The sequence below is a fragment of the Sus scrofa genome, chromosome 3 (genome assembly GCF_000003025.6).
Source record: "Sus scrofa isolate TJ Tabasco breed Duroc chromosome 3, Sscrofa11.1, whole genome shotgun sequence".
Taxonomy (NCBI): domain Eukaryota; kingdom Metazoa; phylum Chordata; class Mammalia; order Artiodactyla; family Suidae; genus Sus; species Sus scrofa.
The window spans coordinates 97,496,226-97,523,258 of NC_010445.4; the positions used below are offsets into that span (position 1 = coordinate 97,496,226).

Sequence of the window (27,033 nt, forward strand, 5' to 3'; positions counted from 1 at the left end):
ATAATTTTTTTAATGTGAAGACACCTAATAACACAACCTCAAAATATATAATGTTTGGCAGAATTACAAAAAGGAAACCAACAATTCCACAATCATCGCAGATCTCTCTGTAACTGAAAGATCAAAAAAACACTAATAGAAATGATTTAAATTAATAAGCTTAGTCTAATGAACAAATATAGACCACTTCATGCTATCATTATGTTATTGATATTTTTCTTGGAATATTTCTAAAAATGTATCATGGATTATACACAAACTAGAAATTAGAAATTGATAGCAAAAAAACTTTTGAAGACATTATTCTGTAAATTGATAAACACATTCCTAAATAACTCAAGTGTTAAAGAAGAAATTAAAATGGAAATGAGAAAATATTTAGAACCTAACAATAATTACAATAAAATTTCTTAATTTCTTGATGCAGCCACAGGGATATTAGAGAAAATATTTGCACTTTCACTTATTGTACAAAAAGTAAAGGCTACAACTTAAAGAGTAAATTGTCCAACTCAAGTGAGGAAGGAGAGAAACAACAAAGTAAACCCGAATAAAGTAGAAGGAAAGAAGTAATAAAGATTAAAAGAGATTAATGAAATAGAAAACCGGCATAGTAGCAACAAAACCAAAACCTGGCTCTTTGAAAAGACTGATAAAGTAGACAAATTTCTGGCAAAGCTGATCGATGTAAAAAGAGTCAAGGTATAAATGAACACTGGTGTAGTCAGGTTGCCACACCAACCGTGAGCCCTCGTCTCCAGAATATTATGTGCTTTCTATTAAAATAGTCTTCAATGTTGTTTAAGCCACTGTCTTTGGGGGGCGGGGCACACCCACAGCACACAGAAGTTCCTGGGCTAGGGACCAAACCCACACCACAGCTGTATCCAGAGCCACAGCAGTGACAACACAGGCTCCTTAACCCAGTGAGCCATGAGGGAACTCCACCATTGTCATTTTGAGTGTCTGCTTCTCGAAGTCAAACCTAATCCTAACAAACAAAGAGGGCTGATCCAGGCCTGGGCTGGCTCCGGGTATCCCAACTAGGCTGGGCAGGATAGAGGTTGGTGGGAGATAGCAGAACCTGTACCATAGGCGGTCAAGCCAAGCAGAGGTGGCAGGTGAGGTCATAGCCAAGTTAATTTGAGGTGGCAGCAGGGACAGTGGCCAAGCAGAACAAGCAATAACCACAGTACATAGCAGACTGCCATGCCTGCTTTCAACAGTCTCCTAGCTTTCCAGGCGGGCTCACCCCTGGGCTAACTCTGGGGGCCCAGACCTACTGGGCAGGTCTGGTTCCTCTGGGACAGGTACCATGCACCAGACTTTTACTTGCAAGTCACAGGAAGCCTGACTCAAACTGGTTTAAACATTAAAGACAATGTAGTCTCTCATTTAGCTTAATTCAATTCAATAGCTTAAACTACAGTTCCAAAGATCCACCATATTGGCCCCATATGGTTCCATGCTATCCACCCTCCAGCTCCAGGCTCTTTTCTGGTAAGAGAAAAATAGCTCCAGCAGTTCCTGACCTCCCGTCCACACCATCCAGGGAGAGAGTTCCTTTCCCAGCACCTCTCCTACAGTCTAGTGCTTAGTCTCTCTCATTGGCCAAAATTAGGTCATGTGCCTGTCTCTAGACCAATCAACATGCTGATTGACTTCAGCCAGTCAGGACTCACTACTGGAACTGCTGCTAAGTTGAGTGACTTGGACGATTTACTGAGCCTAGCTTTCCTCCTGCGTCATAGTGGATGTTAATAATGCCTAATTTGTAGTGTTTTCAGACAGTAGAAATAAAATTAGAATTTAGCACAGTGCCTGACACTCTGCATTTGATCAGTGGTAGCCATGAATAGCTGTTTGTACTAATGCTAAAAACAGAGGCTCCATTCTCAAGCCTGGAGTGAGAAAGTTGGGCTGGGGCTTTCGGTTTGAAATGAGTGTCAGACTGGGGCTAGTTCCTGAGAAGAGGAAGAGGTATCAACATTAAACTTGACCCCCAGCCCTAGGAGGTAGACTGAGAGAGAATGCCCATGGTACAGCTGAAAGTTCAGGGATCGGGGGAGGGCTACAGTGCCCCAACACCCAGCAACCCCAAAGATACAGAGGCACAGGTGACTCCGCCCAAACATGACTTTCCTAGGGGGCTCCCTCCCCATTTTGTGACCTCCCTAGGCATCATGCAGGGCCCCCTAGGGTGGGGCTGTCCCATTAAATGGCCACATTCAAAGTAAGAGGAGCAGAAAGGCTGTGGAGCCCCCCTCCGGCTCAGCTCATGGTGGGTGACAGGGTCATATGCCCTGACAGGCCTTTACCCAGGGAGAAAAATCTTTCTAATAGCCCAGAAGAATGCCCTAATCTGACATCTCGTTTAGCAGATTATTGGGCCTGGCTTTGATCTCTACTGGGCATAATGAGTGCACCTCTCGGGCCAATCAGCAGTCATTAATTAGCAGAGCGGTCCGCAGCTGGGCCTGCCCAGGAATGGGGCCTTTGGCTTGTGAATTGGGAGCTGAGAGAGGAGCTGTTTGTGAGCAACAGACTTAGACTGAAGCTACGGGATAGATCAGGGTCATCGGGACCAGCCCCGGGGTCTCTTTGAGAAAGTGCTCCAAGCCGGGCCTTCCCATGATACATGCGCTGCACCAGGGACTGGACAGCAAGCAATGGCCCCCACTCTGCAGCACATCACCCAACAGTGAGAATACAGCACAGGCTTAGCACATAATCAGCAGTGTGTGACACCACGACACGCAGCAACACAATGTGCAGACAGACAGCAGAAACCACCCGGCAACATCAGACCTTGCCTCTCTGACTTATTGACTCGATTCCCACTTCTCTCTTCTTGGGCCCCGGGATCCATCCATGTGGTCCTTTGGGTCCCTGGGAGTTGTTGGGCCGGAGAGTGTGGGGTTTGGGTCCTGTGGTTTCACCATCTCTAAGAGCAGCAGGACACAGCCTCGCAGTCCTGCATGAGTGCTGGGGTTTTAACAGGGACGTAACCGGAACACAGTTGGGGAGGCACCACACGGTGTTCCTGGGTCAGAGGGCCTGGAGGCAGTGCAGGGTGGGGATACGTGCTATAGACTTAGTACAGGAAGAGCCAGATTTATATGCCTTCCTCCGCCATTCGCTAACTATGTGACCTTGGGGTAAGCCACCTTGACTTCTCTGAGTGGTAGCTTTGTCCTTTGTGTCAGGACAGGGTCATTTTTCCTCATAGTGATTGCAACATGGGCTGTACTTAGTTTTTGTATAACACTGACACATAGGATTACTTAATACATGTATAGTAAGTGTTCACAATTATTAATTCATGTTTAAATGTCAAACTAAGCATTAAATTGATTTGAATTTTTTTTTGACCACATCCATGGCATGTGGAAGTTCCCAAGCCAGAAAATGAACCTGCACCACAGCAGTGACCCTAGCTACTGCAGTGAAAACACCCGATCCTTAACCCACTGCACCACAAGGGAAATCCCTATTTTAATTTTTAAAATTAATAAATAGAAGTTCCCACTGTGACACAGTAGATTCAGAATCCGAATGCAGCAGCTCAGGGTTCACGCTTCAGAGGTACGGGTTTGAATCCCTGTCTGGGCTCAGTAGGTTAAAGGATCCGGCATTGCCACAGCTGTGGCTCAGATTCAATTTTCAGCTCAGGACTTCCATATCCCGTGGGCGTGGCCATAAAACTTTAAAAATATTAATAAACAGATGAAACATTAAGTAAAACATTCATTTATATAAATATAAACTTAATATTAAATCAGAACAAACAGGAGATGAACATTTTTAAATAATTATTCAAATAATTACATGAATTATTATTTGAAGGGTAACAAGAAATGAAAATTAATATTATTTGATATTTTTAATACAATCCTGAAAAACAAGTTAAACACTCTGATGCAACACCATTCAAGGGAAGAGTATGGATAGTTATGAACTAATAACAAATTCTCCTTTAGATACCAACATAATGGGGGAAAAAAACCTACCTCGATTAATTTTTTAAAAATTTTAAATTATAGTTGATTTACAGTGTTCTGTAAATTTCTGCTGTACAGCAAAGTGGCCCAGTTATACACTTATATACATTCTTTTATTCACATAGTTATTCCATCATGTTCCATCACAAGTGATTAGATATTAATTTTTAATTTATTAAAAACTTTTTAAGCTTTTCTCTGTCAGAAGTGGGCAGAGACTGAGACCTTTTTCTTGATAGTAAGCATTCATTTTTGTTTGTTGTTTAGTAAAAGCCTCTTTTACACTCATCAGGTATAGATGGAGACTCAAAATATTAGTTGTAACCCTTTCAATGCTCTTGTGTCCTTTGATGTAAAACTAGAGCTTCAGAAGAGACTTTGCTTGTATTGCTTAGCATTTTCTTTCTCCTGAGAATTATGGAAATGTAAAAAAAAAAAAAAACTTTCTAAATGAGTGTCCCTTTGTACTATTTGGAATTTAATGTAGCATAGAACTTTCCATGTGGTTTCAAGACAAATTACCCTGATTTTAGATTTTTTTTTAAATATGAACTAATAATTACACTACGAAACAACTGGTGTGTGATACATTAAAATCCCACCCAGAGAAACTAATAAAAACTGGCTCTGCAATGGTTTGTTTCAAATAGGTGGTTTCTGAATCTTTTCTACTGTCAGGACCCTTTATTGAAGGACCTGCATGCAGAACACCAGCAAAAGCAGGGGTCCTTGAACCAAGCGGATGCAAGGGCTCAGAGCCCTTCCTCCTCCCTCACACCCCCACACACACTCACACACATTAGTATGGGGCTAGGGGGAGGGGAAGATGGCCAAGACCCCTGTGGACAGAACCCAGGATTTTAGGTGGTCTCTAGTCCTCGAGGCCCTTTCTATCCCTGAACTTCCATGAGGCAGGCATGTCTCATCTCATTCATTCCAGCCACGGGACTGGTGCCATCTTCTTCCACGCCTCGAAGTCCTTTGTGGTTTCCGGGTTTGGGTTCAGATTTTACAAGAATCGCTAGTTCTCTCGCCATCCTTGTCACTGAATCCCCTCCTCCTTCCCCTACCACCATCATCACCTCCATCACTCCTCTCCCCTCACCCCTACCCCCTGCAGCCTTCTGGTTCCTCAGTGACGTGGACGCCCCTAAGAGGCATCTCCGTCATATGACCACCTCATCATGTGGCAGTGATTTCATCACATGGTCTTCTCTATAGAGGGTAGAGGATGGCCTCTCCTCCAACCTTGTTGATCGAACTATGCACTTTGTTACTCAGAAGTTTAAAATGTTTATTTCAGCTTCTCAACCAATGTCATGTGAACTTTTAAGACTGTTGTCAGTTGGGTTAAATCCTTAACACGTTTCCTATATGAGCTGGAAGATGGAAAGAACTTTCCACAGACCAGCTTCTGGCTCTGTACCTTTCAAATCTTGTTTCTCTACCCCTTCCCACGGTTTCCCGTCCCGAGAGCCATAGGACGCATTCTCACTGCATCACCCCAGGTGAGTCAACACCACGGGAAGCAGGAGAATTCCTGGAATTCTCCTCCCCTAATAACGGTAACGGGACACCCAAGTGACCAAGAGCCACATTCACGAAATGCTATCTGTGCACACTGCAACCCACATCAATACTCGCCACTCACCCACGCTAAATGCATCCCCAACTCAAGTTTCCCTTGCTGGATCCCAAAAATGCTCACAGTTATTCCGAGCCCACCTGACAGGAGGGAAAATGTGAGAGGGGCAGTCAGGATGAAGAGAAACAGCAGCCTTCAATGATTGTGGTCAAAATAACGCACTTTTGCAAGCTTTTCCAAAAACATGAGACCGTGTGAAAGCACCACCAGGGCCCCTCCCAAAGCCTTGGAAGGACCCAAGCAAGCGAGGGGCCCAGTGGGGCTGTGCAAAGGCGGGCAGCCCTCGCAGATGAAAGAGGTGAGGAGAAGGGTAATTACCGAGGCGGGGGCCTCGGGCTGCGGCCGCTGGCACAATTATCTTAACAAGTTAAATTAGCCCCAGATAAACCTGTAACTAATAAACCTGGGCTGCCTGTGCCTGGAGCCTCCAGGAGGAAGGAGGACTTCAAAGCCCCAGGCCGGGTCAGCAGAGGTGATTGTCTGCCCCAGGTCCTAGGCCTGTCCCGGGCTTCGGGCCAGGGCAGGGCCCTAACTCCCCTCTCACACACCCAGCACCCGGCTCACACAGGAGCACCTACACAGACTCCAGGACCCTAACACGCCTCTGCTGCCCCTTCCCCAGAACATTCTTGTACTCAGCAGCTCATCCGACAGAACACACAGACTCCTAAGAGCCATTCCCAAGTCCAGGACAGGGGTCTCCTTCTCCCCTGCTTGGGGGGGGTGGGTGCGGTCACTGGCTGCCACCTTTTCTTTTAACATTACTGAGGACTAACTGACACATAAGTGTATGTATTTAAAGTGCATGATGTGGAGTTCCCGTCGTGGCGCAGTGGTTAACGAATCCGACTAGGAACCATGAGATTGCGGGTTCAGTCCCTGTCCTTGCTCAGTGGGTTAACGATCCGGCGTTGCCATGAGCTGTGGTGTAGGTTGCAGACGCGGCTCGGATCCTGCGTTGCTGTGGCTCTGGCGTAGGCCGGTGGCTACAGCTCCGATTCAACCCCTAGCCTGGGAACCTCCATATGCCGCGGGAGCGGCCCAAGAACCAAGAGATAGCAACAATAACAACAACAAAAAGACAAAAAAAAAATAAAAATAAAAAAATAAAGTGCATGATGTGATGATTTGATATACACATACATTGTGGAATAATCATTAACATCGAGGTTAATAACACATCCATCACCCCATCTATAACATAAGGTAACTCTTTCCTGTGTGTGGTGAGAATGCTTAAGATTTACTCTCTGCAACATTCAAGTCCCTATTTACTGTATGAACTATAGTCACCATGCTGTATATAGATCCTCAGGACTTACCTTTTTGCAGGGGACGCGAGGGGGGCACCTGTAGCATATGGAAGTTCCCAGACTAGGGGTCAGATCAGAGCTGCAGCCTTGATCTAAGCCGCATCTGTGACTGACACCACAGCTTGCAGCAATGCCAGATCCTTAACCACTGAGCGAGCCCAGGGATCGAACCCACATCTCCAGGGAGTCTTAACCCTCTGAGCCACAACGGGAACGCCAGAACTTCTCTTATACCTGAAAGTGTGTACTCATTGAAATTCCTCACCCCATTCCCCCCCCCCAATAGAATGGCAACCACCATTCTGTTCTTGCGTCTATGAAATCCTGCCTTTCCTCTTTACTGCTCATGCCAGAGCCAAGGTCCAAGGTTCTGCAGAACTGGAATGCACCCCGCCCCCCCGCCCTTCCTCTTCTTTCATTTCATGTATCTCTCCCACCCAAGGAGCCAGACAGCAGGACAAGATGCTGCCTCTGTGGTTCAGGGCAGAATTACATACCGAGCCCCAGCTCACGCTGGCCTCACATGACACAGGCTGGAGAGGGGTGATGTCACCTGCCAGCTCCCGCCTCCACCCCAGGACAAGTGGGAAATGATGGGGGTGATGGGCTCGGAACCTCCCAGGGCTTCAGGGTTGGCCAAAGTCCTGGCTTGCCTCACTCAGGCCCTGGAGCCCAGAGACTGGCCCCTTAGCCCTGGCTACCGAGTCCCAGGTTTTGCCAAGGAGCTTGGCTGAGCAGCAAAGGGTTTTCAAAGAAGACCAAGTTGGGAGTTAAGGCCCTGGGTTCAAATTCCAGGTCTCAGGAGTTTGAGGAGAGATAATGGCCACTAGGATCTTTGGGTGAGTGGGTGAGGGGTTCCTCATCCTGAGTAGCAAGAGCCACAGGCAGGCGGATCAGCCAGAACTAGCTGGTAGTGGGCCAGGTCTTTGAGGCTCTTCCGCTCAGGAAAACCCTGTTCTCCGTCCTGAGCCAGAGGGGGAAGGAAAACAGGAAACACATGTTCTATAGAGAAGGCTGAGCACCCAGCCCTGAGAAGTCCCCAGGGAGGACCTGCCCCCCTGGACGAGAGTTTCCCAGCCCAACCTGGGAACCCAGCCCTGACCAGCCTCAAGGGAGAAGCACGCTCATCAAGCTTATACAAAGAGCCAAGAGCTGTGAGGCCAACATCTGTGTTCTCCTCCCAAACTCCTGTGCAGCCTTGGGCCAGGAGCTTGGCCACTCTGGTCCTTTCCTTCTTTCCCTATCAAATGGAGTTGACAGTCCCTGCCTCTCTCTTTGCCTTGCTTGCCTCATTGGCTTTGGAAATGACAAAGTACCACACACGCAAGAACACTTTTGGGAATCTCAGAGGGCTTTCTTTTTCTTTTTTTCTTTTTTTTTTTTTTTTTTTGTCTTTTTGCCATTTCTAGGGCCGGACCTGCGGCATATGTAGGTTCCCAGGCTAGGGGTCGAATCGGAGCTGCAGCCATCGGCCTATGCCAGAGCCACAGCAATGCGGGATCCGAGCCGCATCTGCAACCTACACCACAGCTCAGGGCAACGCCGGATCATTAACCCACTGAGCAAGGGCAGGGACAAACCCGCAACCTCATGGTTCCTACTCGGATTCGTTAACCACTACGCCACGACGGGAACTCCTCAGAGGGCTTTCTTCCTTCATGCCTCAGCCACCAGGAAGCCTTCCCTGATTGCCCTCAAAGGGAAGGGCTGACTTGCTCATGTGATCCCTTCTAGCCTTCACCCTTGACCCCTCTTTAGGGGCCTGACACAGACTCTGCATCAGAGAAAAGTCCTGATGTCTGGTCATCTTGTCCACATAATCATGAGCAACTTGCAGCCCAGCCAGCCTTGTTTCACATTCTCCCCGGGGCCAACTTGCAGCCCAGCCAACCTTGTTTCACATACGCCCCAGGGGCCCCCGGGTGTATAAGAAGCCCTGGTTGGGGGCCCAAGGCCTGGGTCGGATGATAAGTCATCCCTGCCCTCCAGCCAACCCTCTCCTTCCATGGGCAAAGTCATCGCCTCCCGGCCCCTCTTGCACCTGGGACCATGCGACTGGTCCTCACTGCAGGAATGTGAGCTGTTGCATCCATGTCAAAGTGCTTAGGAGAGTTACCTTTTCCACCTCTTCCCTGTCTGCCTGCTGGATGCAGGGGACTCCGAGGTGGAGCCGTGATGCAAGGAGCCTGGATCCCTGAATCACCACACAGAGGCCTCCTGCTGGCCAGGAACATCCACCTTGAACTGTTATGAGTAAGAATTCGTCTGCTGTGCTCAGCCACTGACATTCCGGGATTTGTTTGCTTCATCAACAGACATTCCCCTAATTCACTTGCCTCAGAGGAGCAAGACAGCAAGGGGAAAACGAGCTCGATATCCCAGATCTGCCCACCTAGACCCCATTTAGGACTTGGGACAAGACCGGAGCCCACCCCCTCGGTCTTGGCCAGTGTTTCAGCCCCAGGTGGAGGGATGCTTTGAGTTCGAACACCTGGGAGCAGAACTATCCGCTCCTCATTCATCTTCTGGCCCCTATCTCAGTCTGGCCTCCCTCCAGCCCCACCTATCCCAGGCCCTCCAACTTAGCCTCCTGACTGGACCTTGTCCAGTCTCCAACCTCCGGCACCATGTCCTGGCCAGTACAGGTCTCCCCACTCTTCTTCGAGCCTCCCAGAATCATGGTCCCCACCCTTATCTGGTGCCCTCACCCTTGCCCCTTCCTTCCTCAGAGGCTGCTGTGAAAGTCCAGAGGCCAGATCAGGCCCACGGATGTCTACAGCAGGCTCAAGGGACAGCAGATGCCTCCGTACTAAGGGCTTTCTGTGCCTCGGCCTAATCAGTCTTCACAACGAGCCCACTAGGTAGACAGACACCTGGATCACCATCCTGATTCTGCACTAGGGGGCTATAATTCCCATTCTACAGATGAGAAAACCAAGGTATGAAGTGGAAGTCACTCATTCCAGGGCACATAGCTCATACCTGGTAGAGCCAGGCCTAGGATCCAGTCATCGAGACACTGGAGCCCACATTCTGACATCACCAATGGCCAAGCCAAGGCCCCTGGGTTGGTAGTGTCAAGTGGCCCTGGGACATTCTGCAGAGTCCTCATCCAGAAGGTGGCATTCAGGGTCGAGTCACATAAGCTGACTGGGCCTGGTTTTCCTCCCAAGGTTCTGTCAATTGCTCAGGTGTCAGCATGTGTGTGTGTGTGTGTGTGTGTGTAAAATCTACATAAGCTTGGACATGGAAATATAACAGGGAGGGGCTTTAGTGCAGTGCTGGCCAACAGCAATACGACATAAGCAATATGACATAAGCCACAGGTACAAGCCATATATATCATTTAAAATTCTCCAGTTGTACATTAAAAAAGGAAAAAGAATGTAAAATTAACTTTAATAAATTATTTTATCCACTATAAGGTAGTATTGTCATCAACATGTAATCCATGAGGAAAATCATGAGTGAGATCACACACTCTTTTGTGCTGAGCCTTCAAAGTCCAGGGTATATTCTCCATGAGCCTCTCAGCTCAGTCCAGCTACGCCTCAAGTGGTCCCGAGCCACAAAAGGCTGACGGCTGCTGTATTGGACAGCGAGGCTCTGGAGAGGATCTGGGCTTGGGAGGTCAAGCTGACCCTGGGAACGCGGCTCTACGACATGGTGGGCCTCCTGGACCCTGAAGGGCACACCTGCTCAGGTCTGGCTTGGCAGAGAGCTACACAAGTCTGGGAGAAGCAGGCAAGGCAGGGACTCCTGCCGAAACACAAACCGCTATGTGTTAGGATTCAGGGAAAGCGGCGGATGGTTTTCATTTGCTGCAAAACCGGCATGTGTTTGTACTTTCCTATTTACAGTAGGAGCTCGAAGGAGGCTTGTAAACAACTCAAGGAGCGTCAAGGAGCCCGGCACTCCATGCAGCTGGTCTGCGTTCCCCGATTACCCCAGACCTCCGGGTTACATGCAAGCGCAGATTAAACCCAGAATGTTTTCACGACCGAGGAGCATGGTCTACGGAATGTGACGGGAAAGAAAGCTGAGCGAAAAGCCGGGTTGGGACATTGTTGCCAGCTGTGCTAGGTGGGAGCCAGGGATGGAGATGGGACCCCAAAAGGAAGCCCTGAGTCCTGCTCTGTATCATCTGGGGTCTGTGTCTAGCCCAGGAGGTATCACCCAAGAGAGAAGCTTCACAAACTCAAGTTAGCCTGCAGAATGAGTGTGAAATTATCTGCCAGAATCGGTGGCAGCCAGGCCTGGGACCTATGTGGTCACACAGGTTCCCTCACTTACAAGGGCCTGTGCCCAGAGGGGCCCCACGCTTGATTTAAAGCTCTGCAGTCGCCACCTTGAAATTCTTATTAGTTTCGGAACCAAGGCATGTTCGTTTTGCCCTGGGCCCACAAATTATGGAGCTGGTTCCAAATGGAGGCCACTGCAAGAAACAAGAAGCCCCTTCTGCCCGGGGTGCTCTACTGGGGAGAGGCTCAGCATTCTCATGACTTTTCCAGGGCCCAGGCCCCTGGTCCAGCCCCTTCACCCGTGCACAGACCATCTGGAGGAAAGGCAGAGCCGGCCTGACAAGGGCTGCCTGAGACCGCCTTGGAGAACAGCACCAGGATGTTGTGTATTTTCCAAAGTTCGATTCACAATGGTCTCTTTTCATTTAAAGAAAATACCGCAACCATTTCCTAGCAAAGGTTAAGTCTTTACACTTAAAAAAAAGAAAATGTTTTTTAACCTGCCAAGGAATGTGCTTTTTTAAGCTTGCTTCCTGCCCTTCCTGAAGTTGAGGTGCCCTCCCCCTGCTCACAGGGAGAGCCCTGGGGTTCTTTGAGAGTGGGGAGCAGTCACTGACCCCAAAAGCAGGTCAGGGAAGGAGCAGAGGCACAGGGAGCCAGTGCTCAGTGGCCATCCCCTGATTTACCTGCCAGTCAGTCAGGACAGGAGCCCCTGATGCCCAAAGTCCACAAAGTCTCCTATTTTGTAATCTGTAGGTTCTGTATTAAAGTTCCCCTTCTCTTTGTTAACGTCAATTAGTTTCTCTCTCACCCACTCCCTGATTATTTGACCAGAGACTTGTTAATTTTACAGGTCTTTTCATATGATTATAGATTCTGTCTATTGTTTCTTTTCAATTTCACCAATTTATGCCCACATCTTCATTATTTTTATCATCCTATTTGCTTTGGATTCGGTTTGCTTTGGGTTTAGTTTATTTTTCTAACTTCTTGAGCTGCATATTTAAATCGTTGATTCTTCAGCCTTTCTTTTCTAATACAAGCATTTGGGGCCATAAATTTAAGTCTGGTTTTACATTGCAAAATATGTAGGGTGCAGTTAGTCTTTTTAATCACCACTCCCTTCAAAATTCTAATTTCTACTGAGATTTCCTCTTTGACCATTGGTTATTTATTTATTTTTTTAATATTGCTTAATTGCCAAACATTTGAGGAGTTTCTAATTGTCTTTTCTGTTGCTGGTCTTAAGCTTAATTCCAATATAGTCAGTGAATATATTCATTTCAGTCCTTTGAAACTTGTTGAGATGTGTTTTAAGGATCAATTTTTATATCTTTTCCATCTGCATTTGCAAAAAGATGTATTTGAAGTTGTTGGAAACTATGTCCTCTGTATATCATTTTGTTCGAACCTTCTGCATCCTTACTGGGTATTTTTTTCTCTTTGATTTATACCCCTCTCATTGAAAAAGGTATACATAGTCTCTCACATATATGACTGTGGATTTTCTATTTCTCTTTTTAGTTTGGTCATATTTGTTTACTTTTAGGTAATATTATTATATTCACACCACTTTAGAATTGTCTCAGCTTCCTGGTTAATTGAACCTTTTATTATGGTGAAGCATCACCAACTCTAGCAATGATTTTTTTGGCCTTAAAATCTATTTCATTTGACATCAATAAACCTACCTCAAATCCCTTTGTACAGTATATTTTATCATTTTTTTCTTCCAATCTTTCTGTATAGTCTTACTTAAACCTGCCCCTTATAAGCAGGATATAGTTATGTTTTGTTATTTGCTCTGACAAATACATATTTTAAATGGATTGTTTAATCCTTCTGCGTGTAATCACTGTTATATTGGGTTGTAATCTACCATCTTATTTGCTTTATATTCAAGCTGACTCTTCTATGATCCTTTCTTGCCTCCTTTTAGACTGATTCAATGTTTTTATAGTGCCCTTTGACTCACTCTTTTGAGAGTAATACACTTTCGTGTTTTTGCTATTTTTTTAAATGTGATATGGTTGCAACATCTGTGACTCGTCAAAGTCTGATAAGTTAAGTACTCCCATCACGTCTTGAATAATGCGAGGACCTCAGACTGCTTTAAATCTACCACCATCCTCCAACATATGCTATTACCATATGTTATTTCAGAGATTTTAATTCACCATACATTTAAAACCACACCAAATATCATCATTGTTGTAAATGTGGTCAATATTCATTTACATTCCACACACGTATTTACCTTTTCTATTGTTCTTCATTCCTTCCTGCATCTCCCAGATTACATTTGAGTTTATTTTCCTTCTGCCTGAAGAACACCCTTTAGGATTTCCTTTTGTGCAGGTCAGCTGGTGATGAGATTTCTCAAGCGTTGTTTTTCTAAAAGTGTATTTATTTCCTCTTTATTTTGGAAGGATATCTGTGCTTGCATAGACTTCCACTCGTAGTTATTCTCTTTCAGGGCTTTGAAGATATTACTTTATTGTCTTTTGGCTTCCATTGTTTCACTTGAGAAGTCAGTGTGAGTCTTCTGTATCTTTTCTCTCTGCCTGCTTTTAAGATTTTATCTTGGTTGTTTGCTCTTCAAATAGTCAATGTCCCTGGAAGAGGTGAGAAGAAATCTGGGAGGTGGGTAGGCAGGGTTGCTTCTTTGACCTCAGAGCCTTCATACCAGCCAAGGGAAGCCCTAAGAGAGTCACCCTAGGATGGTGGCCACCAGAACTTGGGTTTTCCCAAGGAGTGACTTGGTCTGATCACTGAAGAGCAGGATAAAAACTCCAGGGTTGTGTAGAGGAGGATAGAAAAAAGGAGGGGGTGGGGAAGGGACTATGCTACCTGAGCCATTTAAAACCAACCACAATGATGAGATTATGACCTTGACACCTAAACTCCACAGCCAGTGAATGAAGTCACATCACAGCACTAGAAATTCAGCCCTATGAGGGCAGCAATTTTTTTGCCCCTTAAACAAAACCCCTTAACCATGTGATCAGCCTTCCTGGATCCTTCCTGGTAGCCATCTACCCAACCCTTATAACACACAGTAAGACAGAAGCCTGTAGCCTCTAATTTCACTTCCTGGCTGGCCTTTGGGTGAGTATGTTGCAGTAACACATGTGGGCATGTCTACAGAGAGCGGATAGTGGATAGCCATATAGCAATTAGTTTAGAAAATGTCTTTATTCCAAATCGAGGAGAACTCCTTAGTACAATGTTCAGAAGTTGTGCCTTTCCTATCCTATTAAAACCCAAGGCTGAAAGTAGAACGACACCTACCACAGCAGTGGCAGAAAGAAGGTTCTTGGCAAGGCCAGCTTCATTAGCAGAATGTACACTGGCTGAGAGCCCCACCCACTACTTTCAGTCTCCAAATAAGCCTGTGGTAAAGCAAACAGCAAAGAGACAGTGCTATGAAACCAGGCGGGCTGAACGCTGTATTCTAAGTCTTGGGAAATTAGAAAAACTAGTTCTTGGGCTTCGAGTCCTAAAAAGAAAGGGAGCGGCTGTCATGGAACCAACTGGGACTCCAAATGGTTTGGAACAAGAGGAGGACTGGAAGAAAGAGTAGAACCCAGATACTGCCTGAGACCATAGAGGGATGGACTGGAACATTCCTTTCTCAATCTCTTGTTGAGGAGGGACGGAAATTAAAAGCAGATGCATACTCTATATTGTCTGAGATTGCTGTGGATGTGACAGCCTAAATGTTCAGAAAACCATATACAGTTCATCTGCACTATAGGTTAGGCTTTTCTCAACACGTCCCTTTTGCTGCCCTTACTAAGTTCTGTGTAAACCTCCCGTCGACAGTGTAGGAGACACAGGGGGGCCCACCTAACCATCTCAGGTGAAGACGCTGGGTCTGGAGCGGGAAGCCCTGTTAGAGCCACACGTCAGGGCAGGGGGCCAGGGCCCGGCCCACTCCCATCCGGGGTCGCCCGGCTGTGCCACGCAATATGTAGTTTGTAGGTTTTGTTTATCCTCTTAAGCTGGCCTTTCCTTGTTTCTAGAAAAAGATAAACACACCCTGAAAACTCATCTGCTGCTCATTAGAGGGGGTAAAAAAGAGACACAGGATTCTGAATTTCATTTTGCAAATGGCCAGAAAGGTGTCCATTGAAATGAATAATTATTTCTGGTTGAGAGGACAGGATACCCTTCTCTAGCACGTCCAAGCCCTTCCTGGGTGCTCTCAGGCCTGAAAGAGCGGGGCTCCTCTCCTCCCTGCCCAGTCTCCCAAGGAAGATCAGAACCCCACGCCTCAGAGCACTACCAGCGTTGGCCTCTGAGCACATGACCAGCGCCATCCAGGCCTCTCCTGCTGGCCCTTGCAGGGCAGTGAGGGCTCTGAAAGGCCCCAGCCAAACCCTGGACTCCGGCGACATCCTCTCTTGGCCCCAGAGGCCAGAAGGGCAGCCGAGGGGAAGCAGAAACAGGCTGTTGGTTTTTCTGCCACTGCTTTGATTTTTTGTTTTTCCAAGAAGAAAACACTCAGCCCCGATCCCGGGGGAAGCGGGGAGGACAGAGCGAAGGCTATTTCTGAGCCTCTGCCTCCCCCAAAGGAAGGGTGTGAACAGTGCAAAAAGAGTCCAGCCCTGGCTTCCTGGAATCGAGCATGTGGGCAGGGTTCTGCAGTTTGCAACGATGCTTTGATGACTTTATCTCATTGGGGGGCCTCACAGTAACCCTGGTGGGTGAGAGTGGAAAGGGGTTGTTACCCCCACTTGACTAGTGAGGAAACCGAAGCTCTGGGGTGGTAACTAACCGCTGAGAAAGAGCCGAAGTTCAGATCCTAGGGCAGGCCCTCTGACTGCAAACCTCCTGCCTCATCCCCACTCCCATGTGCCTCTGGACAGGGGCGATTCACACGCCCGTGCCCAGGCTCTGCAGCCCAGCGTCCCGGACGAGACCTCTCTGAGAGTGATAAGAATCAACACCCTGCCCCAGTCCTGCCACCATGTGACTGCGTGGTCTTGGGCATATTCCTGCTCCCTCCTGGCCCCAGTTTCTTCATTTGCAAGTGGTGATAACAGTCCTTTCTGTGTCCACCTCTATCCATTGATGAGAGGATCGAATAAGACACCCTATGGGAAATGGCTTTGCAAGTTCTAGCATATTCTACCAACACAGGTAGTACTACCTTCATGATGGGAGCGAGCAGAAAGGCTCCCTGCCTCAAATTATCTCCCTGCCCTCCCTTCATTGGCATTCAGCTTCTAGTGAGTCTTTCCTCTTGGTAAAGGGCAGATCCACCTGGAAAGGCACGCATCTCCAACCATTATCAGTCATGAGTTTCACAGAGGAAATGAGTTTATCAGCCACCCAGGGCTTGGAGGGGGGCAGGAGCTAGAGCAGAGGGCGTCCAGTGCCTACCTGAATAAAAGCAGGAGATGGGAGTTCCTGTCGTGGCTCAGTGGAAATGAATCTGACTAGCGTCCATGAGGTTGCAGGTTTGATCTCTGGCCTCGCTCAGTGGGTTAAGGATCTGGCATTGCCATGAGCTGTGGTGTAGGTCGCAGATGCGACTCAGATCCCGCCTTGCTATGGCTGTGGTATAGGGCGGCAGCTACAGCTCTGATTCAACCCCTAGCCTGGGAACCTCCATATGTCATGGGTGTGGCCCTAAAAAGACAAAACAAAACAAACAAACAAAAAAAAACCAAGAGATGGTCACAGGCCTGGGAAGCTTTTTTCAGTTCTGCGCTCTGAGGGTTCTGAGAAAGGGGCGGACTGAAGATAGGAAAGAGCTCTCCTCCTCCCCAACACCCTCACCCCTGCTAACACAACCCCCCGCAGAAGTGCCTGGGGCCTCAGCAGGGCAGGAAGTGTTCCTGGACCAGGGTCCTCTTCCCTGACCCCCAGCCCAGCAAGGACACCCTATGGGGGGCAGAGCAGTGTGCAACCACTCAGACCTACCCTTCCACAGGAGCCCAGCTGGGAGCAAGAAGACCCAGGACGTCCCCCCAGATCCTCCCATTTCTGTCCTCGATCTGCCCAGAGACACAAGCCAGACAGACGCACGCCTGTGCCCATTCTGGGCTGCACCCTTTTCTGCTACAACTGTAATGGGTGGCTCAGGCCAGCTAGAGACAAAGCAACATGCAGGGTGGGTTTCCCAGCTCCAGCAGAGCTCCCCTCCCTCAGCCGCCCCCCCCCACCCCCGCAACTCCTTTCTATACCCCTAATCCACCTCCAAGAACCTCTCCTCTCTTCCCAGAGTCCCCGATATCTTCCTGCAACCCTGGCTCTGGTGGTCACAAGGGACTCAGTACACAAGGTCTTCTCGGCTTAATGTGGGACCTTCCCAACATCGATGCTTAGCCCAAAGGTTCTGCTGTTAGGATTTTAGGCATCTTGAAAGCAGAGTGAGATGAAAGGATGGGAAAGAGGCCTTCCCACCGCCTTCACGTCCATTGGGTGTGGCTACCTGCACTTGTAAAACCAGCACAGCCCGATAGCCCCAGGACCCGAGAATTGAGTGCTCTGCAGCCTAGAAATCAACAAAACATGGCTGAGCAAGAATGTGCCCCAAGGGTTGGGGGAGGAGCACCCCTGCCCCTTTTAGATGTGGGATGGGTGCGGGCACCTTGTTGGACGGCCCCTCACTAATTCACAGCTCATTCACTCAGGCTCATCCACTGAGACCTCACCAAGCCCCACCCATCTGAAAGAGGAAGAAATAAAAGAAGGCAAGTGTGAGGAAACCATTTTATAGCTCTTTAATCACTGTTTTGCTAGGTCTGTTTATTCTGCTCAAAGTGTGTTATAAAAATATTCTGCAATTAAGGAAAGAAAAAAAAACCAGGACAGTCCTTTTCAAAACATGCTGGAGGTAAAGAACAGGTTGATCCTATCAGCTTGGGGAAAACACCTCCTGCAGCAAAAGACATCCGTGAATATCCACCTGCACTCACTGGGAGAGGCGGATGATGGTGAGGCCAAGGAGACACAGAGACCTGGGTCTGAGGGCAGCTCTCCATCCTGCACCTTCAGTGCTGGAGCAGGAATGCAGCCCCTCACACCAAGATCAACCGAAGACACACAGCTTTTCTCCCCGGGGATCTGACCTTCACAAGCACCTCGCCCCACCGCTCGTCCAGCCCTGCAAACAGAGCCTGGGTCAGTAACCCAAGCCGTCCTTTCAGCCTCTACAGGAAAATTGTCCATCTTTCAGCTCCCACCACCCTCTCCAGATGTCAGGGGACTCAAAGCAAGGGGAGGGGATGGCTGTGGGAACTTGCGTGGATGGAAAAACAGCCTGGTCCTGGGGTAGATTCTCTTCTTATCCTCCACTCTTCTCTCTCCCCTCCTGAAAGAGGGTGATACCTGCCTGCTCGCGGCCATGAGACTCACCACAACTCCTACGGGAGGACCATCCTTCCCCACCCCACTGATGTGGCCACCGTGTGACGTGTCTTGGCCAGTAGCATGTGAAGGCAGATGACGTGTGCCATGTCCAAGCAGATGTGTTAAGAACCAATGTTGGTTCCCCCCCGGCCCACCCTCTTAGTCTTTTCCCCTGCCCTGAGAAAGGCATGTCCCATGTTGGAGCTGCTCCCTCAGGCAGAGTCCTAAATTGAGAGGACATGTGGGACAGAGCCCAGCCAACTGCAGCCACTGACAAGTAGCATGGATATGAAATAAACTCAATGTTTTGTTTTTGGTTTTGTTTTTTGTTTTTTGGGTTTTTTTTGTCTTTTTGCTATTTCTTTGGGCCACTCCCGTGGCATATGGAGGTTCCCAGGCTAGGGGTCTAATTGGAGCTGTAGCCTCCGGCCTACGCCAGAGCCACAGCAACGTGGGATCCGAGCCGCGTCTGCAACCTACACCACAGCTCACGGCAACGCCGGATCATTAACCCACTGAGCAAGGCCAGGGACCGAACCCGCAACCTCATGGTTCCTAGTCGGATTCGTTAACCACTGCGCCACGACGTGAACTCCAAACTCAATGTTTTAAGATGTGGAGTTACAGGAGCTGTTTGTTATGGAGGGCATACCTAGCCATAGCTGACTGATACAAGGCCTTGCCCTTCTCCAAATCCTCCAAACTAATATCTCTCATCCACTTGCATAAAGTCCATGGCCAGAGAATCCTGCCCTGCTTTGTGTCTTGGACAGAGTCCTCCCCTCACCCAGATCCCCTAAGGTCCAACTGTGACTCACATCTGATGCCTAGCACCGGTAGTCTGCCCTGTGACCCTCAATTATAGGACACTCGACTCCTCTTGCCACAACCTCTCTGGGTAAACTTCCCAGTCCCTTTCAGCTAATTTCCAGGGTCATTTGGGCTCACATGGACATTTCTGGTGGCCATCAACTGCCTCAGGCCCTCACTCTGCCCAACCTCACTGCCTCCATATTTACTCTGATGCAGTCATCCACAGGTTGGTGCAGGAGAAAGCTTCAAGGTGACATCCTCTAACCCCCACTGCCCCACCCCACCCCCCGGCACCTCCATGAGGCAGAGTAATGCCCCTCTACCCTTAGCATCCCCGCAGCCAGACCAGAACTGAGCCAGGGTAGAAGTAATCAGAGCACACACCTCTCACCTCCTGCCACACTCTTACAAAGCTTCCTCCACAATCCCTGGGCCTGGGAGGAGAGTCTTCCTTCCTCCTGGTCCTCACCTGAGCCTTCCCCACCTGGGGAGAGGTGAACTCTGTTATCTAATCCACCAAGCTTGACCTGAAGATGATAAAGGAGGATCTGTTAACCACCCCTCTGTGTCCACAAAGCCTGGATTTCCACACCACTGTCTCACTGACTTTGAGCCCAAAGATGACCATTCTCCCAGCGATTCCCTGAGGTGGTTTTTGATGGCTCATCTTGTGAGGTGGAAACTGTAAGAAACTATGACCAAAAAAGGTAATATTAAAAAGAAATCACTTCAAATGGTTAGGATGGTTAATTTTATATGTTTTTACCACAATTTTTTAAAAAAGAAGTCAGTTCTGGAGTTCCTGTCGTGGCTCAGCGGTTAAAGAACCCAACTAGCATCCATGTGGACGCAGGTTCAATCCCTGGCCTCGCTCAGTGGGTTAAGAATTTGGCATTGCTGTGAACTGTGGTGTAGGTTGCAGACACAGCTTGGATCCCTAGTTGCTGTGGCTGTGACATAGGCCGGCGGCGGCTACAGCTCCACTTGGACCCCTAGCCTGGGAACTTTCATATGCTGTGGGTATAGCCCTAAAAAGACAAAAAGACAAAAAAAAAAAAAAAGGCAGTTCAAACTCAATACAATTTGCCAATTAATTTTGCCCCTTACATCACCTAGACCCATATGCAGAGGAGATAAAAGTAAGATGTGCTGGCCCCACTTCTCTTCAACACTGCTCTGTATGGTGGTCCTGTTTTCTCCTTCTTTGGGATTCTTAGAGCTTCAACTGTCCACACTCTTCAGAGCAGAGGAAAGATACTTCACTATAACCCAGCCTGCTGTATTGCTAGTACTTAAGAGTGGCCCTACCCGGAGTTCCCATCGTGGCGTAGCGGTTAAAGAATCCGACTAGGAACCATGAGGTTGTGGGTTAATGATCCCATGCTCAGTGGGTTAATGATCTGGCGTTGCTGTGAGCTGTGGTGTAGGTTGCAGACGAGGCTCGGATCCCGAGTTGCTGTGGCTCTGGCGTAGGCCAGCGGCTACAGCTCCAATTAGACCCCTAGCCTGGGAATCTCCATATGGCCCAAAGAAATAGCAAAAAGACAAAAAAAAAAAAAAAAAAAAAAAAAGAGTGGCCCTACCCATCCCATGTGACTTTCTGGCCCCAAGCCCCAATAAAACCCCCTAGAGTCTTCTTGCCACAGACACACGGAATGCAAGAGACTTGACACAGGCGCTAATGAGCTCGGAATCATTCAGGAATTGGGTTGCCTGCATAGAACAGAAAACCCAAATAACAGTGGCTCAACCACTTAAACAGTGGCTCATGTTTCTTTCGCATAATGAGAAGATCAAAGGTTGGACAGTCAGGACAGTCTAGCATCCCCATGATGTTGTCCTGGGCCCAGGTTCCCTCCAGCATTCCCCTCTACTACTGTAGGGTGTGACTTTGACATTCATGATCACAAAGTGGTTGCCAGAGTCACCACCATCACACCCACCCTAGTGGCAAGAGGGAGGGTCAAGGGCTGAATGCCCTCCGCCCTTTGTAAGGAGCTTTCATGGAAACCCAATCCAACTTCTGCTTCTATCTCATTGCCCAGCACTGCATTATGTGGCTCCCCCTAGCTTTACGGAGGCTGAAAAATGCAGTATTTTAGCTAGGCCAACTGCCAACCCTGCAGAGTCCAGATGCAATAAAGTCAGGAAGACGAGGAGAGGGAAGAGTTGGTCAGGAACTGCAGGAGCTGGCAGCCCCTGTCACTCATTCCTAATACCAGCATTTTCCTGAGAGGTTCTGAGGTTGGTGTCTAATTTGTGCCTTCTTTCTGCCCTCTAAGAGGATATACCTCTTTGCAAACAGAGACAAAATGGTATTCATTTTTGGTACTGTCCCAGCTCAATAAATGCAAATTCCTAAAAAGGAAAAGAGGGAGTTCCCGGGTGGCCTAGTGGTTAAGCGTCCAGTGTTTTCACTGCTGTGGCTTGGGTTCGATCCCTGGCCCAGGAACATCCATATGCTGTAGGCACAGCCAAAAAATCAATGAGAGAATGAAAGGAAGGAAGGAAGAAAAAAGAAAGAACGAGGGAGGGAGGGAGGAATCTCTCACTATTAACGATATGTGCCTTGTGACATTTTCCATTACTTACTTGAGTCACTATTCTTTTGTCATTTTACATTGCCTAAGTGTATGCAGTAACTAACTCAGTTGTAAACTCCTAAGAGTCTGGAAGTGCCAATCCAGGGACCTTCATGCCAGGAGTGCTTTCATGAAATGTGAGACTATAGGACCTGGCTTTTAGTGGTTCTCAGTAACCACAACAATAGTAATTTGATCTCTTTGTGATGCTTAGAGTTTACACAAGCTCCTTCAGCCCCATTATCTCATAGGTCTTTTGAATAACTCTTTTAAGTGAGTAGAGCTATTATAATTATGCCTTTTTTACAGATGATGAAACGGAGGCTAAGTGAAGGTACACGATTTGCCCAAGGGCGTGCAGTGAGTATTTAGTCTAGAATGTAGGTGGAGGTCTTTTGACTTCGGATCTGGAACTTTTCCATCAAACTTTGGGCCTTAACGCCCTCATTTTCAAAATGAAGAAATTGACTTAAGTGGTTTCTAATGCACTGCTGTCCAACTGAAATAGAATGTATGCCACAGATGTAATTTTACACTTTCTAGTATCTCTTTAAAAGTAAGAAGAAATAACGGGATTAATTTTAATAATAAAATTTTATTTAACCCAAAATATTGTAAGTTCAATATGGAATCATGATTTAAACAAAATTTTTTTGGCCACGCCCCAGCATGCATAATATGCTGGGTCAAGGATGGACCCTGAGCCACAGCAGCGACTCAAGCCCCAGCAGTGACAATGCCAGATCCTTAATCCACTGAGCAAGGCCAGGGATCAAACCCACATCCACAAACCTCACGGACACTTTGTCAGGTTCTTAACCTGCTGAGCCACAATGGGAATTCCAACTAGACATTTTACATTCCTTTTTTTATTAATATTTGAATTCAGTGTATTTATTATACCTTCGGCACCTCTCAGTTCAGGCTAAACCACATTGCAGATGCTCAAAAAGCCACACATGTCCAGTGGCCACCATATTGGAAAGTTCAGCTCTAAGGTTTGAAATTCAAATTTAAAATTAAGGGCTATACATTCTTATAATAAAGAACTATGTCCCAACCAACCATGGTGGGGAACGCCTCTGTGCTTAGATCCACCACAAAGCACCACTGCCATCTGGTGGCAGCCTTCTGAATTGCAAGCAAATTCCCCAAGGCGCAATAGTTAATTTCAGGTTCTAGGAATGTGCATGTTGCATCTGATTTACCACAGAAGCTCTTAAAAATGCAGACTGCTTGGGCCCCACTGAATCAGAATCTCCAGGACAGATCCCAAACACCACATGAATACTGTAACTTGAGAACCGTTGATATAAAGAACATGCCTACTTAATGCAACCATAGAAAATTTAGTGGCAACAAATGTCAGAGGGGGAACTCATTTTTCCATGATACTGCTCTTATATTTAGAAAACCGCTGTTTTCTCTTTGTAGCCTGGTGGGTTATATGCAGCTGTGTTGTTGTTTCTAAATAGAAAGAAAAAAGAAAACAATACCCCATTCACTCAACACATAGAAAGTTGATAAGAAGCTGTAATCCAATCACTTTTAAAGTTTATATGCCACCCCTCTCCCATGCAACCCTATTAACAGATATGTGTGTGTGTGTGTGTGTGTGTGTGTGTGTGTGTGTGTGTGTGTGTCTCACAAGGCTGAACACAAGCCAGCCTCTTCCTTTCCTCTCGCGCCTGCTCTGCTCACACCCTGAGCAGCTCAAGGCCCTCTCCTGCCTGAGACTTTGCAAATGCTATTCCCTGCACCTGGAACAGCATTCCCCTTAACCTAGCCTCAATAACAACTCACCTCTCAGGATGCAGCCTGAGCATCACCTACCAAGGAACTCCCACTTTTCCTCCCAAAATTGCCTGTAGGGTCATTGTCTGCAATCTTCCCCACTGGACTATTAGCTTCTAGCGGGTAAGGGTATATCTCTTTTCTCTGTATCTACACAACACAGCAAAAGCTCTGCCACAAGCAGCATTTTAAAATATTTGCTGAGCAAATAAATGCTTTCTAAAGCCAACAAGTAGTTAGTTCGGTTTTTAAAATAATAACCATGGTGCTAATGTGTCTGGAAGAGGCTAAGACGGCAGCCTGCTCAGTAAAGGCATTTCACGGGCACCTTCTGACAGCGAGCCTGGTGGGACTTGGGGCTACAACTCACTGAGCAGGAGACTGTGTTTGGGGAGGTGAGGGGCATTTGGATGCCCGTGAGGCAGTGAGACAGGGAGGGGCGCAGGGAGAGGGCAGGAACAGAGTAACCTGGGAATGTCCTTGCCGCCTCCCAGGAAGGGAGCCATTTCCCCAGAGGACAGAGGCCTGTCACATCTCGCCCGGCTAATCTGACAGAAGCCAGCTGCAGCGCTGGCTGGGCCTGCCCCCAGGAAGGCGTGCTCAGGCTGAGAACCACATGCCGCTGTTTGCCCCCAGGGACAGGGGCACAGAGGGAGGGTAATTGACTTGTCTCCCAAATTTATTTATTAATTCCTAGCTGCACCATTTGATGTGGTTTCCAAGGGGCACGCCGTTGAAATCTGCCCCCTTCCCCTGTTTCCCCCTCCCCTCCCGCCTGAACGTTTACTCCATGGTCCCCCAGGGCGGAGGGCAAGGCTCAGAGCCAGCCCCGCGGGAAGAGCGGTGTGGGCAGGGGGCTGGAAAGGGTGCCCACCTTGCAGAGGGGCTCATGGCCCCTGGCTCAGACTTGTGAGAGGGCTTGAGAAGCCAGTGGGACCGCGGGCTCAGGAGGCCTGGGGGGACAAGGTGGGGCACACATGGGGACAAGTCTCACCTGCCTGCCTCAGCTTCCCAGCTATGAAAAGGAGAAAACCATGACTGCTGATGGCCTTTCATGAGGCTGTGCAAGAAGATCAAATGTGACAAGGACAGGAAATTGCTATAACAGGTAAAGGGCACCTGTAACCAGTGGGAACTCAGACATGGTGGGCCTTCCAAGTGGGCAAAAGTGTCCATCTCCAAGGGCCAGGCTTAAGCCACTGAGATGTTCTATTTCATGCTTTCCCAATCTTCCATATTTCCTACAATTAGCAGAAATGCGCATCCTACAAGAGACAGGCCCTTGTGGCCGAATCCCAACAAGCGGATGGGTACAGGGTGGAGGGAGAAAGGGGCTTCTCCCTCCAGGTCTGCTGAGCAGGAAGGCGGGAAAGGGTGGAGACCTCGGGGCAAGGGGTAGGGTTGCTTTCTCGGGTGAATACAGCCACAGACCCCAGCAAGCGGGGATGGGAGTCAGGCCCCCACAATTCTCCATTGTTAACCCAGCTTCAGCTGTTGTAGGACCAGTGCAGATGAACCCTACTGAGCTGGCGAGTGGCCCCCAGTTCCGAGGACCTTCTCCAAAGAAAGACTCCGCTCATTTGCAAGGAGGGAGTTGACTGCAGAGGTGGGCAGCGTTGATGCCCAGCACACCCTGATCCCAAGGGGGCAGGAATGGCTGCAGAGCACACACACCTGTCCGAGGCCCCAGCCAGCTGCCCTGGCCCCTGACCACAGCCTGTGGCTCCCCGCCCCTGCCACAGACCCCTGGAAAAGGAGCTAATGAGAAAGAAAATGTTCAAAGGTCTCAACGTGGGCAGAAAGCCAGGGGGCTGGCAATCCTCAAGCAAGACACAGACTGGCACACATGCCAAGGTGCCTGCCCTTGGAGATTCCAGGAGAACCGGCCCAGAGCCCTACACTGTGTCGCCTCTCAGCACTGGCTTCCACTGAATGGTTGCGGGGGCAGATGGCGCTCCTGCCCCACGCTCTCGGCCTCACTTCCAGACGGACAGGCTTGACCCTCGGCGTCCACCCCCTTCCTTTACCCCATTAGACATCACTCGCACGAGTTAAATGCGTCTAAAGCGGACCCCAGTGAAGGTCTGGGTGACCGAGGGTTTAACGACGCCCGTGCCTCTGTCATCCGCCACCTTTCAAGGCCTCCCCGCTTTTACATCTTCCCATCTCGCCCCCTCCAACCCATCTCCGTGGAAATGAATTCTTTTCACTTTGTTTCACCGACTGCCTTTTTCCATGTCCATCCCAACTCTGCTGCCTGCTTTTCTTTCCACTGCCAAGACCCACTCTCCTGCTCGCCAAACCCTGCGCTGGGCGCCCCCGCCAGGCCCTGCCCCCCAGCGCCATGGAAACACTTAGCAGAAGCTCTAAAATCTGTCCGTCTTTCTCTCCCTCCCACCCCCCTTCTCACACACACCCACACCCACCCTGCTCCACAAGCCACTCCTGGAAAGGCAAAATTCTGGTCAACTTCCAATCCTAGGATGTTCCAGGGCCCAGGCCAAGGAATCCTTTCTCTTTGCACTTCAGGTGCAAAACTGTAGGGACACCAAAAAATTCAGTGGGCAAGACAAATCATGTTTTAATGCAATCCTTTTAAAAACCAAAGCCAATGCAAAATATCTGTGACGGATGAAGTACCAAATTTCAATAAAGACAGGATCCCTGTTACTGATTTTTCCTTTTGCCTCAGGCTCCAACGCGATGGAGCCCAGCATTGTGTTGACTCTACATCAAGCTGAGACGATCACAAACAGGAAAGAACTTCTCCAAAGCGCCGAGAGGAGGACGGGAACACGCGGCTCAGGATGGATTTAAGGAGACTCTGCAACCAGCCAGATGAGTTTTGCAGAGGCTTAAACAGTCTGCACGGTGGCACCCATGAAGGAAAAGAGCCCCCAGAGCAGCTAGAATCGGGGAAAGCAAAGTGGCCAATCCAGGGCCGGACACTCCAGCTTCCATGCACGGCGGGAGAGGGAAAGCCAGAGAGATGGGGGGTAGAATTGAGACCAAGGAAGGGCACAGGGAGGAGGAGAAGCAGGAGACAGGGCTAGCAGCCTGCCTGTCCTCCCTGCAGCACCCCCCCGAGCTTGCTCAGGCCTGCCCACATAACTCAGGCTGTGGGCCCGGTGATACACTGAGTGCTCATGTCTAAAGCCAATGCCACTTCCATCTCTCTAGGGCCACCAAGAGGCCTCCAGGAAAGAACATGCAGCTCTGGAGACCTCTTGACAGAAGGCTGGGCAGGTCATCAGGCCAGGGCCCTAGGAGCCCCTACAGTCT

General features: G+C 48.6%; 1 long non-coding RNA gene across 7 annotated transcripts in view; it reads right to left on the reverse strand.

Annotated features, from left to right (window-relative positions):
• The window catches only part of LOC106509843, a 176,253-nt gene that overhangs the window by 99,931 nt on the left and 49,289 nt on the right, over nucleotides 1-27,033 (reverse strand). For 5 of the 7 annotated variants that reach the window (XR_002342750.1, XR_002342746.1, XR_002342751.1 and 2 more), the window contains exon 3: nucleotides 13,458-13,815. The exons of the other annotated variants lie outside the window; for them this stretch is intronic. This is a non-coding gene — a long non-coding RNA (uncharacterized LOC106509843). The remainder of the gene's footprint in view (nucleotides 1-13,457; nucleotides 13,816-27,033) is intronic. 7 annotated transcript variants of the gene reach the window in all.